Genomic DNA, 21,131 nt, shown 5'->3' on the forward strand with positions numbered 1-21,131 from the left:
GACAGACTTGGTGGGGGTCTTGTTTTACAACCCACACCATCTGGTCAGGCTGGACTTGGAATAGACAGGAGAGAGTAAGCTGCTAGCAAGCATGTCACCACAACTCTCAGGGAAAACAGATGGATATTCTGATAAAAGACACTAGGTGCTTTTTCTTATCAGGAAAAGGACATCAGGAATTGCAGCAACATATCCTGGGCTTCACCCTCTTCTTGCTGGCTATCATCCCTTTGTAAATCCAAACACTCCAGCCCCGGGTAGGACCCCTTGCCCCCTGGTCTCCTAGCCTTCACTCTGATTCACATGGATTTCACGGATCACGTGAATTGCTATGAGAACATCAAAAAAATGTTCTTCCATCTATGACACATTCAGCATTTATAGATCTGATACTTGAATCATACACAACAAGAAACATCATGATAAGTTATCTATTTTTACCAGGCTGGGCTGGCAAATACCGTTGGGAAGGAGGGTGCTTTTGCTAAAGATGTCACTCATAGTGCAAAAGCAATGAAAATGCCCAGTGATTTATTCTAGGAAAGTGGCCAAAGTTGACAAATGTTTAAGGGCTGATAGTGACCAGGAAGTGGGTGATCATTTACATCAACAAGTATATAAGTGGCAGGAGGTGGGGAGTGGGGTGAGAGGTGACCTCTGGCCAGGACTAATGTGAAAGAAATCTTAGCCTTCAAGGTTGGCCTAAATCACATTAATTTGGGCTTTGCTAATTCAGAATTTCTGAATTTTGGAATCTCCAGGCTAAGTCCTAGGATAAAAAAACATTCCAAAGTATTTGTTTAACCTGCTTAAAAGAACAAACTATTTTTAATCATGCTAGCCATAACCCTAGGCATTCAGCCAACCGAGTAAGGACAAGGTGATCTGTTCCCTGAGGCATCTATACAACAACTACTACTATTTTAATTATTGTTGAAACTCTCTCCAGAACAGAGCTGTCCAGTGGAACTTCCTAGATGGTGGAAATGTTTTCCAATGGGGTAGCTACTGGGCAGTGTGGCTACTGAGCCCTTGAAATGTGCCTCATAGGATGGAGGTACTGACTCTTCAATTCTATTTCATTTTTATTTATTTAAATTTAAATAGCCACCTGTGGCTAGTGGTTCCTACATTGAACAGTACAGCGCCAGAAGGTCCAGCTGGTCAGCTTGCAAGTACAGATACAGACCCTGTTACAGTCAGGTCAGTATCTGCAGGCAGACTTGAACACAAACACGAAAGCAGAGGCGCCTGGGTGGCTCAGTCAGTTAAGTGTCTGCCTTCGGCTCAGGTCATGGTCTCAGGGTCCTGGGATCGAGCGCCTCATTGGGCTCCCTGCTCAGCGGGGAGCCTGCTTCTTCCTCTCCTCCCCACTTGGGCTCTCTCTCACTATCTCTGTCATTATCTCTGTCTCTCTCTCTCAAATAAATAAATAATCTAAAAAAAATCACTAAAGCAGACAACATTAAGTTTCTTCTTGGCAAAATTCCATTCATCAGTTGGGGGTGGCTATAGATTTAACACTATTTTTCACTCAGGATTAACACATCATAGGCTTTTAAATACTCAACTAAATGAGCAAATAAATCATTAAGAACACATCAAGAAAGAAGTCTCCAATTATGCCATTTTGTCATCAAGTCCTGCTTTTTCTCTTCAATCGGATTGTGTAAGGCTGGAACGCAACTTCCAGAAAGTCTCTGCCATGTTGGTGCGGCCACACTGCTTCCCTCTGTGGGAACTGGATCTTTAACTCTGGAGTCGAGGAGAGGATTCAGCAGCATGAGGGAGGAGATCAAGTGGGGAGAGGCAGCACCAGGGACCAAGTGTGGAGGACTCCACGACAAAATATGTTCAGTGTCCCAGGCCTTATACTTCAAACCTGGGTGTGTCACTTTATTTCTCCTTTCCACACAGTGACAACTAACCACACAGAGTGACAACTCCGTTATGTGACGGACACTGCTTTACATGTTTTGTTCTGTTCGTCTGTCTTTTGGTATTGATTCATTTGATCCTCAAGCATCCCATGATGTAGATACTATATTTATTCCTACTTTCTAGTTGAGGAAAACAAGGCCGTAACTGAGCGTTTGATGACCAGTCAAAACGTGCAGTGCCTACCCTGATTTCCCAGAAGACCCTTTCCGAGTTTTTCTTATTGTGTCCATCTCTTCTCTTTTTTTCCCACCACCCTGACTCAGAAATTCAAGTGGTCAGCCAAACATGTCACACAACACCCTAAAGTTGTTTGTCAATTAATGAGGCAAAAAAGAGAGAAGGCACCAAGAAATAGTATTAGGAAAGAGAAAGAAGTAGACTTTAAATTATTAGAGAATAGCATTAACTTTAAGCCTCCACATTGGAAAAGTTAGATGAAAGGAGCTATTTTCTACAAAAATAGACATGAACAAAAATTTCCCAAGAGAGAAAAAAAAAACCTCCAGTGACAACGAAAAATTTCATCAGGAGTCAAATAGTTCTCCACAAAAAAGCACCAAGCCCAGATGGTTTTAAGAACTTCGTCAGAGACTTGAAAAGAAGAAAAACTACTCAATACTTTTTATGGGTTTATTTTGACCTCATTACCCAAACTCAAAAAGGACAGTGAAAGGAGAAAAAAAAAAAGATCAGTCTTACTTATAAACCAGATGCAACAATCCTAAGTAAAATTTCAGAAAATTATAGGTTTGTTTAGATATGTATATTCATATGCAAATATGTATTCTACATATATGTACATGCATAATACACTATAATGTCATGAATATTTGAAATATATTAAAAACAGTATTTTACCATTACCAAGAAGAGTTTATCCTAGAGATATAAAGTTGGTGGAATATTAATAACTCTATTAATGTAATAACATGCAAAAGCTAACTGGAAGAAAGTTAAGGTGGGCACATACCTCAAACAATACACAATAATACACAGATGAATTTCAAAGAAGAAAACATGAGAGAACCATTTTATAATCCAGGAGTGGGGAAAGCCATTCTATGATTCAAAATTCAGAAACTATAAAAGATGATTCTCTGTCTATGTAAAAATTAAATTTCTATATGCAAAAAATAAGCAAATTCAAAATGCAAATTTTACATTGGTAATAAATATTGCAATTCATAAAAATCAGGAAGAAAATGGGCAAATGACAGTAAAATGTACAGGTCTTAAGTGTATAGTTCAGTGACCTTTGATAAATGTGTGCAGCCACGTGAGCATGACCAAGAACAAACTATAGTACGCCTGTATTTTGGCAGAACGTTTTTTCATGACACTTTCCAGTCAATTGACCTACTCTGACCCTGTAGGCAATCACTATCCTGATTTCTATCATCAGATTTGTTTTACTTGTTTTCAGCCCTCTTAAAAATTGAGAAAACAAAGATATTTACCATCACGTCACGGCTTTTATTTAACATAGTACTGTAGGTCCTTTGCACCATGGTATGACAGGGAAAGGAAATAACCGGTATAAACTTTAGAAAGGAAGAAATAAAATTGGAAAATTTCATAACAATATGATTGCTTATCCAGAAAATCCAAGAATATTTACAGATAAATTATTATAATGAACGAGGGAGCTCAGCACATTTGCCAGCTATAAGATTAAAACACCCAAGTTCATAATATTTTGATCTACCAGCAACAACGGAAATGATACTTTTTTTTTTTTAAGATTTTATTTATTTATTTGACAGACAGAGAGACACAGCGAGAGAGGCAACACAAGCAGGGGGAGTGGGAGAGGGAGAAGCAGGCTTCCCATGGAACAGGGAGCCCGATGTGGGGCTCGATCCCAGGACCCTGGGATCATGACCTGAGCCGAAGGCAGATGCTTAACGACTGAGTCACCCAGGCGCCCCAATGGAAATGATACTTAAAAAAAATTTCCTTTCAGAGTAGCAATAAAACCAAAAGTTACCTAAGAATAAATCTAACAAAATAACTTGGAAAGCAATTTGGCAAAATGTAGTCAAGTTGTAGATGTGTTTATTATAAACTCAGCGAGAACAGTGCTGGATGGATCTGGAGAACCCTCACTCTTGTACTAAAAGGAGTAAGTAGGGGGATGCTGGTTGCAACATAGGTTCCCACCACACACACAGGACCCCAGAGACACAAAACCACATAAAAATCCATTAATGAAGAATGGATAAGGAAGTATATGGATTAATGTACAGTAGTTACAATGAATATTTTGAATATCTATGTAGCAATGTAAAGAAGTAATCAAAAACTTGATGTTGAGTGAAAAAAATTGCAAAAAAGTTCACATGGTATGGTAAGAATTAAAAACATAAACCAATAGGGTAATACTGCTTATGAATATATTTAACGAATATATAAAGACATAAACAGCAGCACATCAACATCACATTATTTATAGGAGGGAGGAAGGAGAATCTGTTAGGGGAGGAGGAGGCCTTTGGCGGCCTATAAAATTCACTTCTTTTTGAAATCTGGAGTGAAATGGCAAAGGTTAATATTTATTGAATTCGAGTGGAAACAAAGTAGTGATGTATTATGACGTATTTTGTATATTTGGAATTATTCCTACTTCACAAAATAAATTAATTGACACATAACGTTGCATGTGGATTTGCGGCCTCGGAGCCTCTGTTAATGCATCTGTAAACGGGGGATAATTAACCCAGTGCCTGGCCTCCCGTCAGGGTTGCTGTCACCATACAAGACCCCTCCATGAGCCCTGAAGTCCCGAGCGGCTGCCATCATTACCACGGCCTGCCCACTCCAAGGGGCACCGTTCACGTGGAGGGCACCAAGTCCCTCCCGGGCGTCAGCCCCTTGCTGAGAGCCTCAGATGCTTTTAGCCCACGTGCCCTCATAACAACCTGGAGAGACAAGTAGATGCGGGCATAGAAAGGCTAAGCGCATGACCCAAGGCTCCTAGAGAGCAGAGTGGAAGACACAAGGTTTGATCCAGGCCCATCTCATTCCAGCGCCTCAGCTTGTGATCCCTGGGTGGCTACTTCTCAGCCCAGGCCTGTCTGCATTCACCCAGAGATACCTCCCAACACGTACCTGCGTGATCAAGACTCCTACCTACTTCTTCTCTTCCTACCCACCCCACCTACCTTCAGGGCAAGGTGGGATCTTTTTCCTGGTTGCCTAATAGAGAGAAGGAGGAGGGCCTGGCATCTCCTCACTAGGGCTCAGATCCGCCATAGATAGCTCGGCCCTTCAGTGCGCCTCAGCCCCGGGCCTCAACAGCTCGGCCCTTCGCCTCAGGCCCAGGTGGGGCTGGCCTCCGGTTATTAGACTAGTGCCCACGGACCGAACAAGAGCACCCTTCTGCTTTTCTTTTAGAGCAAAACTTTGCAGATTGCAAGAGCATAATGGGCACGATTTCCAGCTTAGACTTCTAATGCCTGAGTGGATGGGATAATGCTGTGTGTGGAATAGCAAACGGGCCTGCCCAGAGTAGGAGGATCAGAATAGGGCAGGTGTGGGCATCCCAACTCTCTCCTGAGAAACTGAGGCTGCTGAGTAATGGGCTAGTTTCCATGAGCCAGGAGGATTCATTTACAATTCCTCCTCCGTGTGTGTGTGTGTAACCCAGGTACTATGCTTAAGTGCTCCCACATATATAATCTTCTCATAACAACCCTCCAGGGGTATGTGATTACACCTTCTTTACAGACATGGAAACTAAAACTCAGAATGTTACACAACTTGTCAAAGGTCATCTAGAGCTATTATGACAAGGCTGTAATTCAAGCCCAGACCTTCTGCTCTAAGAGCACATCTTAGACCATCAGCTCTTCTATTTCATAGAGGCCCCAAGAGGGAAGATGTTTTGCTGTATAGTAGAAAAACATCCTACTGACTCCTTTAATTCTTGAAGTTCTGGGCATGCTCCCTCACTTTTTACATAACGTCCGATTCCTGAAGGATGGCCGCTCCACCCATGTGTTTAAACCAAGTCATATTCAGGAAGTAAGTCCAGCTTCCATTAATTTGGGAAGTTATTTTAGTTTAGAAGGGAACCAAGGGTCAGTGGTCTTCACCAGGTTTAACATCTTCTTAAGTAACCAGCTTAGATCGGGGATATCAATGTCAGTGGATGAAAAATGGACTTTTTGCATGCTCGGATTTGGTGACCTTGAGAGACCAATGTGTGTCGATCCTTTGTTGCAGTTCAAACAAGGCACTGAGTTCTTCATACACATTATTTCATTTTTCCATTGAAACTCCTTCTAGAGAAGGAAACTTCTCTGGGCCAATTAGAGTCACCCAACTGGAGTGAGCCCTGATTGTGAACACAGGATGAATGGCTCACATCGCAGTGCCCAGCCTCTGCCCTGAGCTGACCCAGCAGGGATTCACCTCTCAGGATTTGCACCTTTGCCGCCAGGCTCTCGATGGGGGTAAATGTGAGGCCCACATCCGGGCACTTGGGCTCTCTCTGCCTGGCCTCTTGGTGACTGCTGTTTTTCAGCTTCTCCAGGTCTAGCACCCAAATTTTGGGAAGTACATCTTTGGGAAGTTCTTTTATTTATTTATTGTATATTCTTGCTCTATTGCCTCACACAGTCTGTGGCATGTTTGTCACTGGCCATTTCCTCTGTGGGCCGTGGTCCAGCCACACATCACTAACCTTCTTCCAGAACCTGGCCTTCTCCGTCCTGCCTCACATGGATGACATGGAGGAGCGCACAGAAAGAGTGAATGATGAAGTGCCTCCACCCAGCTCACACTGGGACCCATAAAATAACTTCATTGGGAAGCTAAGCCACTATGAATCTTTTAAGTTAAAGATGGAGAGTTTAAATCTCTCGCAGTTCACAAAGGCACGGAAAAACCATGGCCATCTCCTGGGTCCTAATTTATTCCATCATTAAAAAGCGACGTGATTTTTATACTGAAAATAAGGCAGATATGTTATGTAATCAAAGGCAAAATTCTTCTGAGTTTTAAGAGTAGAACCAAAGACATCAAAAATACATATCTGCAGCAGGCTGCTTTAGGCTGCAATCCGGCAGATACTCTTCGGGTGGCTCCCACGTGCCAGGCATAGTGATGAGCTCCCAATTATAGCACTGAGTAAGGCAGCACTTGTCTGTTTCTTCTGGGGCTTGAAATATAGCAAGGAAAACAGCTATGAAAACAGGACTTCTAAGAGTGTTGAGTACTACAAGAGATCACAGTCAAAGAGCTGTGAGAGCAAGGGAAATGGTAACTTCAACGAGGATTCAGGGAAGGCTTCTTGGAGGAAGTGACTTTCAAGCAGAGATCTGGGAAGTGATGAATAGGGAAATAAGATACATGAAATCTCACAAACGAGAGCATGGGGTGTTCTAGGAATTAAAAAAGAGCAGAGAGATCGGTGGCTGGGGTGGGGAAGCAAGACTTCTGGAGTAAGTACTTGAATAAGGAGGTACAAATGCCCTGACTTAGCGTGATACAACCATAGCACGACCTCCCACACAATGGGAACATCAAATATTAGTCAAATAAGTGATCTGACAGATATTACCCCTTCAGGGATAATTTACATTCTAAAAGAGAATGCCAGGCCCAGAAAACCACTGGAAAACAATATGAAACAATAAGAGAATTCAGAAATGAGTTGCAAAGTAGATATATAAAACCAATACTTGTTAGAAATTGTGGTGAAAGAAAAGATCTCATTTAAAATAGCAACCATAAAGAGTCCTAGACATGAATTTAACATGTAATTTGCAGGGCTTTTATTTAAATACCCTTTAATAATCTATCAATAGACCCAAAGATGGCTTAAGACATTGAAAGACAAATAATTGTCTCTGATGGGAAGATACCAATTCTTCCTACATTAATTTATAAATGTAATGAAATCTCAATTAAAATAGCAACTTTTTCTTTTTTTAAATTTTTTATTAACATGTAATGTATTATTTGTTTCAGGGGTACAGATCTGTGATTCATCAGGTTTTTTTTAAGATTTTATTTATTTATTTGACATAGAGAGAGACAGTGAGAGAGGGAACACAAGCAGGGGGAGTGGGAGAGGGAGAAGCAGGCTTCCCGCTGTGGGAGCCCGATGTGGGGCTCGATTCCAGGACCCTGAGATCATGACCTGAGCTGAAGGCAGATGCTTAACCAACTGAGCCACCCAGGTGCCCCCGTGATTCATCAGTCTTACACAATTCACAGCGCTCACCATAGTACATACCTTCCCCAATTCCATCACCCAGCCACCCCATCCCTCCCACCCCCCTCCACTCCAGCAACCCTCAGTTTGTTTCCTGAGATTAAGAGTCTCTTGGGGTTTGTCTCCCTCTCTGGTTTCATCTTGTTTCATTTTTCCCTCCCTTACCCTATGATCCTCTGTCTTGTTTCTCAAAATCCTCATATCAGTGAGATCATATGATACTTATCTTTCTCTGATTGACTTATTTTGCTTAGCATAATACCCTCTAGTTCCATCCACGTCATTGCAAATGGCAAGATTTCAATTTTTGATGGCTGCATAATATTCCATATATATTTACCACATCTTCTTTATCCATTCATCTGTTGATGGACATCTTGGCTCTTTCCATAGTTTGACTATTGTGGACATTGCTGCTATAAACATTGGGGTGCATGTGCCCTTCGAGATCACTACATTTGTATCTTTGAGGTAAATACTCAGTAGTGCAATTGCTGGGTTGTAGGGTAGCTCTAAAATAGCAATTTTTAACTTAACAAAATGATATTTAAAATTTTTTTGTGTGGAACAGATGTTTAAGATTAATCAGAAAACTTCTTAAAAATAAAAGACAAGAACTAGCCCAGGTTGATGCCAAAATCGTTTTAAAGCTGCAATAATGAAAATAGTGCATTATGAGACAAAAATAGATCAATGAATAAGAATGAAAGGTCCATAAATGAAACCAAATTCATATGGAAACTTGATGTTTGAAATGGTAACACTTCAAAATATCAAGGAGAAGGTGATTAGTCAATAAACGGTATTGGAGAAAGGGGCTAACTGGAAAGAAAAATAAAGCTGGGTCTCTACTGGAGGGGGAGAAGAACCATGAGAGACGATGGACTCTGAAAAACAAACTGAGGGTTCTAGAGGGGAGGGGGGTGGGAGGATGGGTTAGCCTGGTGATGGGTATTGAGGAGGGCACGTTCTGCATGGAGCACTGGGTGTTATGCACAAACAATGAATCATGGAACACTATATCTAAAACTAATGATGTAATGTATGGGGATTAACATAACAATAAAAAAATTAAAAAAAAAAAAGCTGGGTCTCTACCTCATTTATTATACTAATACCAATTCCCGATGGATCAAAGATTCAAATGTAAAAAAGAAACTATATGAATTATTCTGGAAGAATAAATGACTGAGTTCATACACCAGGAATAAGGAAGGGCTCAAAACCCAGGAACCATACAGGAAAAGACTGATACGTTTGACTCTATACAAACTGGAATTTTGGGGATAAAATATACCATAAACCGAGAGAAAAGACAAATGACAAGCTGGGAAAATATTTAACTGATGTGACAGGAAAAGGGCTCATTTCTTTCATTTTTAAAAAGTTCATGCAAATAAAATAGAGAAATGACAAACAATGGCCACCAGCAGTCAATACCAAAAAATGAAATAAAAAGTAGTCAGTCAATATGAAAATATGCTCAACATTACTCATAAGTAAAGGCATGCAAATGAAATGGCAACAAGAGACTTTTCTGAACTCAGATTGTGAGAAAGTAAAGTGAGGAGGCCCATTCTGAGAAGACTGGAGAGGCGAGCTCAGGTAGACTCTGAGCCGTGGGGAGGGTGAGCCACTGGTCCGTTGCTGGAAGGAAACTTGGCAAAATCTATCTGATTTTTTTTTTTAAATAGTAAAACAAATGAGTTTTTTTTTATATTTTTAAAAAATTTTTATTACGTTATGTTAGTCACCATACATTACATCATTAGTTTTTGATGTAGTGTTCCATGATTCATTGTTTGCATATAACACCCAGTGCTCCATGCAGAACGTGCCCTCTTTATACCCATCACAGGCTAACCCATCCCCCCTTCCCCCCTCTCCTCTAGAACCCTCAGTTTGTTTCTCAGAGTCCATAGTCTTTCATGGTTCCTCTCCCCCTCCGATTTCCCCCCCTTCATTCTTCCCCTCCGGCTATCTTCTTTTTTTAAACATATACTGTATTATTTGTTTCAGAGGTACAGGTCTGTGATTCAACAGTCTTACACAATTCACAGCGCTCACCATAGCACATACCCTCCCCAATGTCTATCACCCAGCCACCCCATCCCTCCCACCCCCCACCACTCCAGCAACCCTCAGTTTGTTTCCTGAGATTAAGAATTCCTCATATCAGTGAGATCATATGATAGATGTCTTTCTCTGATTGACTTATTTCGCTCAGCATAATACCCTCCAGTTCCATCCAAGGTACTACGATAGACTGAATGTTTGTGTCTTCCCCACATTCCCATTCAGTCCTAACCCCATAATGTGATGGTATTAGGAGGTGGAGACTTTGGGGGTGATCAGGTCATGAGGGTGGAGCCCCGTGAATGGGATCAACGCCCTTATAGAAGAGACACCAGAGAGTTCCCTCGGCCCTCCCACTGCATGAGGACACAAAGCAAAGACGGCCATCTATGAGCCAGGAAGGGGTTCTCTCCAGGCACACAATCTGCTGGCACCTTAACTTTGGACTTCCCAGCTTCCAGAACTGTAAGAAATAAATTTCTGTGATTTATAAGCATCCCAGTCCATGGTATTCTCTTATAATAGCCTGAATGGACTAAGACAGATATGTATCATTTAGCTCAGCAACTACTCTGCTAGGAATTTCCCTGTATAAATATACCTACAGAAGTTGGTCAAAAAATATGTATAAGAAATATCTTCCTATATTACTTAAATACCTCTTGCAGGGAGAGGGACTCACTGAATGGCTATGGAAATAGAACAAAGTGAAAGAAAAAAATATATGTAGAGGTGTATTCTTTGCAGCATTGTTTGAAATAACAAATCCCAAAGCTAAAGTATGGGGCCCCCATGCCATGGGTTCTCCTGCAGCTGTGAAGAAGAACGAAATAGTTTTGTGCACAGAGACAGGGGAAAAGCAGTTATAGGCCCATGGGTCCAGCATCATCCCTTTTGTGTCACAATTTTACAGGAAAAGATACATATAAACAGATGATGATAGTTAGATCGACAGATATGCACACCGGTACAGACATAAACAAATTATCTCAAAGCAATCAAAAATAATTTATCTTTTGGCAGACACATGGGCCTGAGGGACGAGGTTTTACCTTTTGTTTTATACTTTGCTCTACTATTAGAAGGTTTTAAATTTATAGATTACTTACATTTATTAAAATATGAACATGGATTGCCTGGGTAGTGGGATAATGGATTTTTTTTCTTCTTTGAATGTCCGTAGTTTTAAGACAAAGTTTGAGTGGTGGGGGGAAACAATAAAGAAAAAGGCCCCGGGTGAAGTCTTGGCCCTCTGGCGGGGGGGGGGGGGGGGGGGAGGGGAGGGGCAGACCACGCGACAGCTGGAGCTGCAGGAGGAGGTGTTTCCAGAAGAGCGGAACATCTAACATCCCACAGACTTCCCCACTTGCCTCCATTAATGATGATCCCCTCACAGGTAACCTTCAAGGAACTTGGCTTCAGCATCAACAGAGTTAAAATAAATAGAAGGAAATCAGGCTTAAAAAGAATGTCGTTCCTATTTGTGCGAGCATTTCCTCTCTATAGATACAATTGAACTAGATGACAAAAACAGATACAGGTTCAACTCATGCCTTCTCTTCCCGTTGGCTTAAGATGGCTCACACCCAGTCTACCTTCTCATGGGTCCTGCATGCCTCAGTGGCCCACGCATGCAGAAAGGTGCAGGGGGCACACCATCTTGCCCCTTGAAATGGACCTGGAATCTAGGGCAAACGGAATTGAGGTGGCCCAGGAGAATGCTTTCTTCCTTCCTCTCTCTCCTTCAAGGTCAAAACTATCTCAAAACCATATACAGCAGACATGACTTGTTCTGATGCACAGTGAGAAGATGATGGGGCTGGTTTCTCAAACTTTCAACCTACTGAACCCACAAAGAAGATTTCTGCCTTCCTCCGTTTCCTCACAATGAGGCAAAGCACCATGGTATTGTCACTGTGTGTCAGAGTCAGGAGGCCTCGTCCTGCCCTGCAGGCATTCTCGGATCTTCTTCTAACCTCTCTGAGCTTCAGTTTCTTCATCTGTAAAACAGGGATGTGGGACAAGGGGGAGAAGATAGGGGAGGAATTGCTTAGAGAAGTTCTGGGCTTCATGCTCTTATTTATGGTTTCTTGTGGTCCCTGGGGCATCAGAGGGTTCATTCCATCACTCATTTATTCCATAAATATCCATTGAGCCCCTCACCTGTATAGGGCATGGGTTAACCACTGGAAATACCATGGTGAGCACAAGATCTTATAAATTGATGAAGGGGCAGATGATAAATGAGCAGACAAATGAAGAAATTAGATAACTTCAGAAAGGGATAGGAGCTGTGAACAAAATATCACTAGGAATGGACTAGAGCATCCTGGGGGTGAGGAGTCTAGTTGAAGAGGTGGGTCTGGGAAAGCCCCTCTGAGGTATGAGCTTATGCTTAGCCCCCATAATGAGCTGGCCACACCCTGGCTCTGTGACTGGGAATGCACACTGGTCCTCGCTGCAAGCATGTTTCCAGGATGGCATGCCCCCTGTCTATGACGGCATCTTAACAGGCCCAGACTGTGGCTCTTCATGTCCCATCATCCAACATGGTGGGTGTAGGCAAGACTAGGGCTGTCTAAAGGACAGGATGGGAAAGCCAATGGCTGTGTCAGCCAATTCAGGAAGGCAGACAGAAAATTCTGCACTTCCATTTTATGTATTTTTTCTTTCATCTTTTTCATTTTTTTCAGGGGGGCGGGTGATATTCTTCCTAATGAATATGGTATATTATTGTGATAAAAATAGTGAACACTTAATAGTGCTTGCTATATATTTAGACATTGCTCAAGGTGCTCACATATGTTAACTCATTTAACCTTCACAACAACTCCATAAGGTACATGATGATATCATCTCCATTTTACAGATGAAGAAATAAAGGCACAGTGAGTTAAGTGATTCTCCACACTCAGGAGTGGCAGAACAGGACTTGGAGCCGAGCGGGCTGGTGCCATAGTCAGTTATCTTAACCATTACATTGTGCATAAGATATGTATAAAATTTGTGTATTTGCTTCTAAGCATATTTATTTATGGTTTTACTGGAGGTGCAAGTTTGAGTTTTTTAGAAATCTTCTTTCAAAAGTTTAGAGACCATAACATTGGCTATGAAGTCAAGGAGAACTGGTTTTAAATCTCTGTTAATGAAAAATATTATTTATGACACTTGTTAAAGATGATAAGGCAGACTTTATTCAAGGAGGCTACTGCAATGGGGCTTAGCGGTAGGGGAGAGATCAGGCTCAACTCTGAATACAACAAAAACAAGTGGAGATTTATAGCCAACAAGTAGAGTGGGGGTTACCGGATGGCGAATTACTAAGAGGGGACATGGGGTAAGGAAAATTCTGTTGAACCAACTTTGATAGGATTTTTGCTAAAGCAGGCCAGAGTAGGGGATGAAAATTTTGTGTTTTTTGGTTTTGTTTTGTTTTGCTTTGCTATTCCATTTTATTATGGTTTCATCATGATAAGTGTACTCTTTAGTCTCCATCCTCTATTTCCCCCATCACCCACCCACCTCCCCTCTAGTAATCCCCAGTTTGTTCTCTATAGCTGAGTCTGTTTCTTGTTTTGTCTCTCTCTCTCTCTCTTTTCCTCTTTGCTGCTTTGTTTTGTTTCTTTTTTAAAAAGATTATTTGAGAGAGAGAGCACACACACAAGCAGGGGGAGTGGCAAAAAGGAAAGGGAGAGAGAGAATCTCCAGCAGACTGCCCACTTAGCACAGAGCCCAACCCACGGCTCGATCCCACAGCCTTTATTTCTTAAGTTCCACATATGAGTGAGATCATGTGCTATTTGTCTTTCTCTGACTGACTTACTTCGCTTAGCATTATACTCTCTAGATATATCCATGTTGTTGCAAATGGCAAGTTTCCATTCTTTTTCATGGCTGAGTAATACTCGTGTGTGTGTGTGTGTGTGTGTGTGTATCACCTCTTCTTTACCCATTCATCTATTGATGGATACTTGGGCTGCTTCCATAGTTTGGCTATCATAAATAATGCTGCAATAAATACAAGGGCACATGTATTTCTTTGAATTAGTGTTTTTGTATTTTTTGATCAGATGGCAAGGGTGGGGGTATTTTCTAAACTGACCCAGCAGGATTTTGCTAAAACTGGACTAAATGGGACAAGGACAGAGCGCAAGAATGAAACCTCATCAGAAAGAGGCCTCAGAGGAGCCCAACTCATGTTTGGTTAAGGCAAGTCTGGTAAAGGAAAAGCTTGATAAAAGTTAGCTCCTTCAGCAACAAGAGAAAGCCCTCAAGCAAAAGGAAACAGATGCTGGTAATTGGAAGCTGGGCAGTCTTGCATGGAAATGGAAAGACCCAAGGAGAATCAGATAGGGCCCGACAGTTTGTATCTATTAGTCAGAACTCACTAGCGATGCTGATGGATCATGGGTTCTGAAATAAAAGGACTTGAATTAGAAGTTCAGCTACTAATTTCCAAGGCTCATTTCCTCATATGCAAAATGTGGGAGGGAGACAATAAAAACACACATCTCACAGGATTGTTGTGAGGATGAAATAAAATGATATATATGAATGTTTCTTGCTATATGCAACATAGTTAATAGGCCTTTTATTTTTCTTTTATTTAAAAATATGTGGATGACAATAATACACTGAATAAAGATAATACTGGTAAAGTTGGAATGGAGTCATGTGTATCTTTGTTCATGTAGCTCTAGAACAATGACCATCAATCGTCAGAATGAACCCAGGCAGGGGTCCTGCTGGATTTTCTTTAAAGAAGACTCAGTTTTGTTCATCTATCTTTGAACATAGAGATTATTATGGCAGAGACTGCAAAATGTTGACCAAAATGTGTTGCCTCTTCTTCCTGGGCTCACAGTTGGAATTCTGGGAGTTGGAATTCTTCCCAGGTGGAGGCTTCTTCATTCACATGCATGGTGCTTGGGCTGAGATGAGTGGTTGGGCTCAGCTGGGGCTGCTGACTTTACCAAGCCTCCTTGCACTTGGGAGAGGCCATATGACTGAGTACCAGTCAATGGAATGAAATGGGTTCCATTGTTAGTCTTGATCCATAAAACCTGCCGCAACCCTCCATTTTTGTGTTCTTTCCCCCCTTCTGATTGGCAGAAATGGAGAAAATTGCCAAGGTAACTTTGGAAGCCACACATTAAAGATGGCACAGCCTCAGTTCAAACGGGTCTCTGGATATCCCAACAACCTAATCACCCTTCCATTACTGTTCCATGATCAAGAATACTTGATATTTCTATTAAATTCAAACCATTATAGATTTTTGGACTTATTTGTTGTAGCAGCTACCATTACCCTAACAATTAAGCCCATAATATATTAGAAAGATTTTCACCAAGGGAGTTTTTGGCTTAACTCTGGATTAATAAGTTTTCATTAAGTATAACTGACTTTTTCAAATATTCTGATTAATTGTGGTTGTGTTGAGGGAGCTATGACCACACAGGGCAGTGTGGAATGTAATCAGTGTGTTGTGGTGTTAACTCCCAAACGATAGGCTTTTTAAAGCAGCCCTCCACCTGGAAAATTCATCATATCCTTGGCTAGCCCCAAGAAGAGAGAGCAGGGAATCATGTCCCCATCACAGCAAACATTTTCTACCTGAGAATCTTCCTCTTCAGGTATCTCTTAGATAAGGGCAGGTAAGGGGTATTAGATACATTTTTTATGAAAGACCATTTGGGGTAAGACAAGCAATTTCTTCTTCCTTCCTGATCTAATGAAAGCTCTACCGAGGGAAGCAGCTGAGACTCTGTACTTTTTTTATTTTGTTTTAGTTTTTTACTTTTTGTTTATTAATTAGTTCAAAAAGACAATTAATATCATCTCTGTTCCAGTTATTTATTGATGAATAACAAACTACCCCCAAATTAATGTCATCAACAGCCATTTTATTATGCTCACAAACTCTTTGAAATTCAGACAGGGCAGTGGGAATGGCTGTTTCTGTCCCAAGGTGTTTGGGACCTCAGGTAAGAAAGAGCGAATGTCTGGGAGTTGGAATTCTCCCCAGGTGGAGGCTTCTTCATTCACATGCATGGTGCTTGGGCTGAGATGAGTGGTTGGGCTCAGCTGGGGCTGCTGATTGGAGATCCTGCCCATGGCCTCTTCATGCGGCTTTGTCTTTCTCACAATATGGTAGTCTCAGGATAGTTGGATTTCATAACTGATAGCTTGGGGCTCCAAGAGTGAGTGTTCCAGAGACCCAGGCAGATGGTGGAAGTCCTTTTATGAACCAGCATTAGAAGTCACATAGGGTCATTGCCATTATACTCTTTGGCCAAAATAGTCCTAAGCCCACACAAAATTCAAGGAGAAGGGGGCACAGATACCATCTCTCGATATGAGGAATGTCAAAGAATTTGCTGCTGTATTTTAAACCTACCATTATCTCTAATCCTACCATCCAAATATAACTGCCACTAATATTTTGGTTTATTTGTTACCAGTTTTTAAAAATCCCCAAACCTATAAAATAAAATTGGAAGAGAAGAATTAATACTGTTAAAATGTCCTTACTACCCAAAGTAATCTAAAAATTCCATGCAATCCTTTTCAAATTCCAGTGGCATCTTCATAGAAATAGAATAAACAATAGTAAAATTTGCATGGAATCAAAAAAAAAAAAAAACCCCAAATAGCCACAGCAATCTTGAGAAGGAACAGAGCTGGAGGCATCACACTCCCTGATTTCAAACTATATTAAAAAGCTATAGTAATAAAAAGGGAGTATGGCACTTAGTATAAAAACAGACACGTATCAGTGGAACAGAATAGAAAGCCCAGAAATAAGCCCACTCACATACGGTCAATTAATTTATGACAAAGGAGTTAAAGGGATTCAATAAATTATTTTAGAAAAACTGGACAGCCATATGCAAAAGAATGAACCCGAATTATTTTATACCATTATTATTTTATTTTATTTTATTTTATACCATATAAAATTATTTTATACCATACAAAATTAACTCAAAATGGATTAAAGATTTAAATGTAAGACCTGAAACCATAAAACTCCTAGAAGAAAACATAGGTAGGTGGTAAACTCTGTGACATCAGTCTTGATGATGGTTTTTTGGATCTGAATCCAAAAGCAAAAGTAAACAAGGGGGACTACATCAAACTAAAGAGCTTCTGCACAGCAAAGTAAATCATCAACAAAATAAAAAGGCAAACTATAACCTACTGAAAGGGAGAACGTGTTTGTGACTCATATATCCAGTAAGAGGTTTATCAAAAATATACAAAGAAATCCTACAACTCAATAGAAAAAAACAATCTAGTTAAAAAATGGACAAAAGATCTGAATAGACAATTTTCCAAAGAAGATACACAGATGGCCAACAGATACATGAAAAATGCTCAACATCACTAGTCATCAGGGAAATGCAAATCAAAATCACAGTGGGGTATTGCCTTACACCTGTTAGAATGGCTATTATAAAACCACAACAAATAACAAATGTTAGTGAAGATGTGGAGAAAAGGGAACCCTCGTGCACTCTTGGTGGGAATGTAAATTGGTGCAGTAACTACAGAAAACAGTATGACGGTTCCTCAAAAAATTGAAAATAGAATTACCCTATGATCCAGCCATTCCACTTCTGGGTATTGATCTGAAGAAAATAAAAACACTAATTCAAAAGATACATGTACCTCCCTCTTCATTGCAGCATTATTTACAATAGCCAAGATATGGAAACAACCTAAGTGTTCACTGATGGATGAACGGATAAAAAAGATGTAGTGTATGTATGCAATGCAATATTGCTCAGCCATAAAAAAAGAACAAAATATTGCCATTTACAACAACATGGATGGAACTTGAGGGCATTATGCTAAGTGAAATAAGTCAGACAGAGAAAGACAAATACTGATTGATCTCACTTATATGTGGAGTCTAAAAACAAAACAAAAAACCCTCCCAAAACCCAAGCTCATATATACAAGGAACAGATTGGTGGTTGCCAGAGGTAGGGAGTAGAGGGTGGGCAAAATGGATGTAGGAGGTCCAAAGATATAAAATAAATAAGTCTTGGGGATGTAATATATAGAATGGTGAATATAGTTAATAATACTGTGTTGCATATTTGAAAGTTGCTAGGAGAGTAGATCTTAAAAGTTCTCATCACAAGAAAAAGGCTGTGTAATTACATATGGTGATGAATATTAACTAGACTTATTGTGGCGATCATTGTGCAGTATATACAAACATCAAATTATTATGTTGTACACCTGAACATATATAATGTTATATGTCAATTATACCACAACAAAAATAGAATGAAGTAAAATAAAATTGGGAGAAAACTTTTGGTATAATTTTGTGTCCCAACCTTTTTGACTTTTATTTTTTTTTTAAGATTTTATTTATTTATATGAGAGAGAGAGAGAGAGCAGGAGGGAGAAGGAGAGAGAATCTGAAGCAGACTCCATGCTGAACACAGAGCCTGACACAAGGCTCAGTCCCACAACCGCGAGATCATGACCTGAGCCAAAACCAAGAGTCCAACATTTAACCGACTGAGCCACCCAGGTGCCCCTCTTTTGGACTTTTAATGTAATATCCTGAGTGCTTCTCTATGTCATTAAAATTTCTTTGAAGATCTTTTTAAAAAGTATATAATGTTCTTTAGCCCAAGGGTGCTTCTTAGTTTACTAAATGCTTTATTCGTTGTCTGCCTTTGACTTTATAACTGGCATGAACAGCTCTGGCTAGAGCTACAATACTCGGGTCTAATTTTCTTCTTCTTTGTTAAAATTGAGGTATAATTGACAGCACGCTCAACAAATCATAAGTGTACAGATTGATGAATTTTTACTTGTCTGTGTGCTTGAAACATAATGCAAATCAAGATATTGATCATTTCTATCACCTAAAATTTCTCTTGAAGTCCTTTGTCAGTCATCTCTCCCCTTCGGGAGGTAATCGCTATTCTGACTTTTATTGTCATTGATTAGTTTTGCCTGTTGTCGAGTTTCAGACAAGAAATCAAAGGGTATATACTAATTTGTGTCTTGTTTCATCCACATATTTTGTTATATTCATCTATGTTGTTGCATGTATCCATAGTTTTCTTTTCTTACTGCTGAGATATTTCATCGTGTGAATATTACCACACGGGATGTATTCATTCCCCTATGGATGGACAGGTTTCTAAGTTTGGGCTATGATGAGTAAAAGTGCTACATTTTTGTATATGATTGTTTGTGGATATATTTACTCAGTTCTTTCAGGTGTATATCTAAGAGTGGAATTTCTGGGTCATAGAGCAGGTGTATATTTAGTAATTACTACTAAATTGTTTTATAAAATGTTTAAATTAATTTATATTCCCATAAGCAATGTATACAAGTTACAGTTACTCTATATCCTCAGTAACACTGGGTATTTCCAGTTTGTACAATTTTAGTCATTCTAATGGATACATTCTACTATTTTACTATGGTTTTAGTTTTCATTTCCCTGATGAATAATACTGCTCAGTACTTTTTCATATGCTTATTAGTCACTTAGATATCCTCTTCTGTGAATTGCCTTTTGAAGTCTTTTGCTAAGCTTTAATTGTGAATTTTTTTTGCCTTTCAAATATTTATTTGCAGGAGGTTTTAATATGATCTGGATTCAAATTCTTGTCTATGACGAGACCTTTCATAAACAGAAGTTCTTAATTTTAATCAGTTTCAACGTATGGACTTTTTTTATAATTAGTGCCATTTTGTCCTATTTTAAAAATCTTTATCCTAAGATCATTAACATGAACACACATCCCACATATTTTTTTCTTCTAGAAAATTTCAGCTTTAGATCTATATCCACTTTGCATTAATTTTTACACATGGTGTGAATAATGATTAAGGGTTTTCTTTTTTTTTTTTAAAGAGAGGGGTTTCACAATCATTTATTGAAAAGGCTGACTATTCTCCACTGAATTAAAAAAGGATGTTTTGCGTAAATCAAATTACTGTATATGGAGTAGGTCTATTTATAGCCTCTTTATTCTGTTCTAACAATTCATTTGTCTATACTGTGCCACTATCACATTATCTTAATTACTGTAACTCATAGTGATATTCCAGGAAGTGAGGAGAATTAAATTTGAGTTCAGTCCTGTGACCAATGATTGGATCTTTCATGCCTACATAATCAAAACCCAGTAAAAACTCTGGACACTGAGGCTTGGGTGAGCTTCCCCAGTTGGTAATCATACATTGATATGCTGGGTGAGTGATGTGTCCAAAGGACAAAGAAACTTCATGTCTGGGACCATCCCAGACTTCACCTCACCCTATGCGCCTCTTCATTTGGCTGGTCCTGACTTGTATCCTTCATAATAAAACTGTCATAAAAAGTAAAGCACTTAGCTGAGTGTTGTGTCATTCTAGCAAGTTATCAAACCTAGGAGGTGAGTGGGAAACCTCAAATTTGCCAGTTGATTATTTTTATTTATTTTTTTATTATGTTATGTTAATCACCATACATTACATCATTAGTTTTTGATGTAGTGTTCCATGATTCATTGTTTGCATATAACACCCAGTGCTCCATGCAGAACGTGCCTTCTTTAATACCCATCAGCAGGCTAACCCATCCTCCCACCCCCTCCCCTCTAGAACCCTCAGTTTGTTTTTCAGAGTCCGTAGTCTCTCATGGTTCGTCTCCCCCTCTGATTCCCCCCTTCATTCTTCCCCTCCTGCTATCTTCTTTTTCTTCTTCTTCTTTTTAAATATAATGTACTATTTGCTTCAGAGGTACAGATCTGTGATTCGACAGTCTTGCACACTTCACAGCGCTCACCATAGCACATATCTTCCCCCATGTCTATCACCCAGCCACCCCATCCCTCCCACCCCCCACCACTCCAGCAACCCTCAG

This window comes from Phoca vitulina, unplaced genomic scaffold, assembly GCF_004348235.1.
Source record: "Phoca vitulina isolate PV1807 unplaced genomic scaffold, GSC_HSeal_1.0 scaffold29, whole genome shotgun sequence".
NCBI classification, from domain to species: Eukaryota; Metazoa; Chordata; class Mammalia; order Carnivora; family Phocidae; genus Phoca; species Phoca vitulina.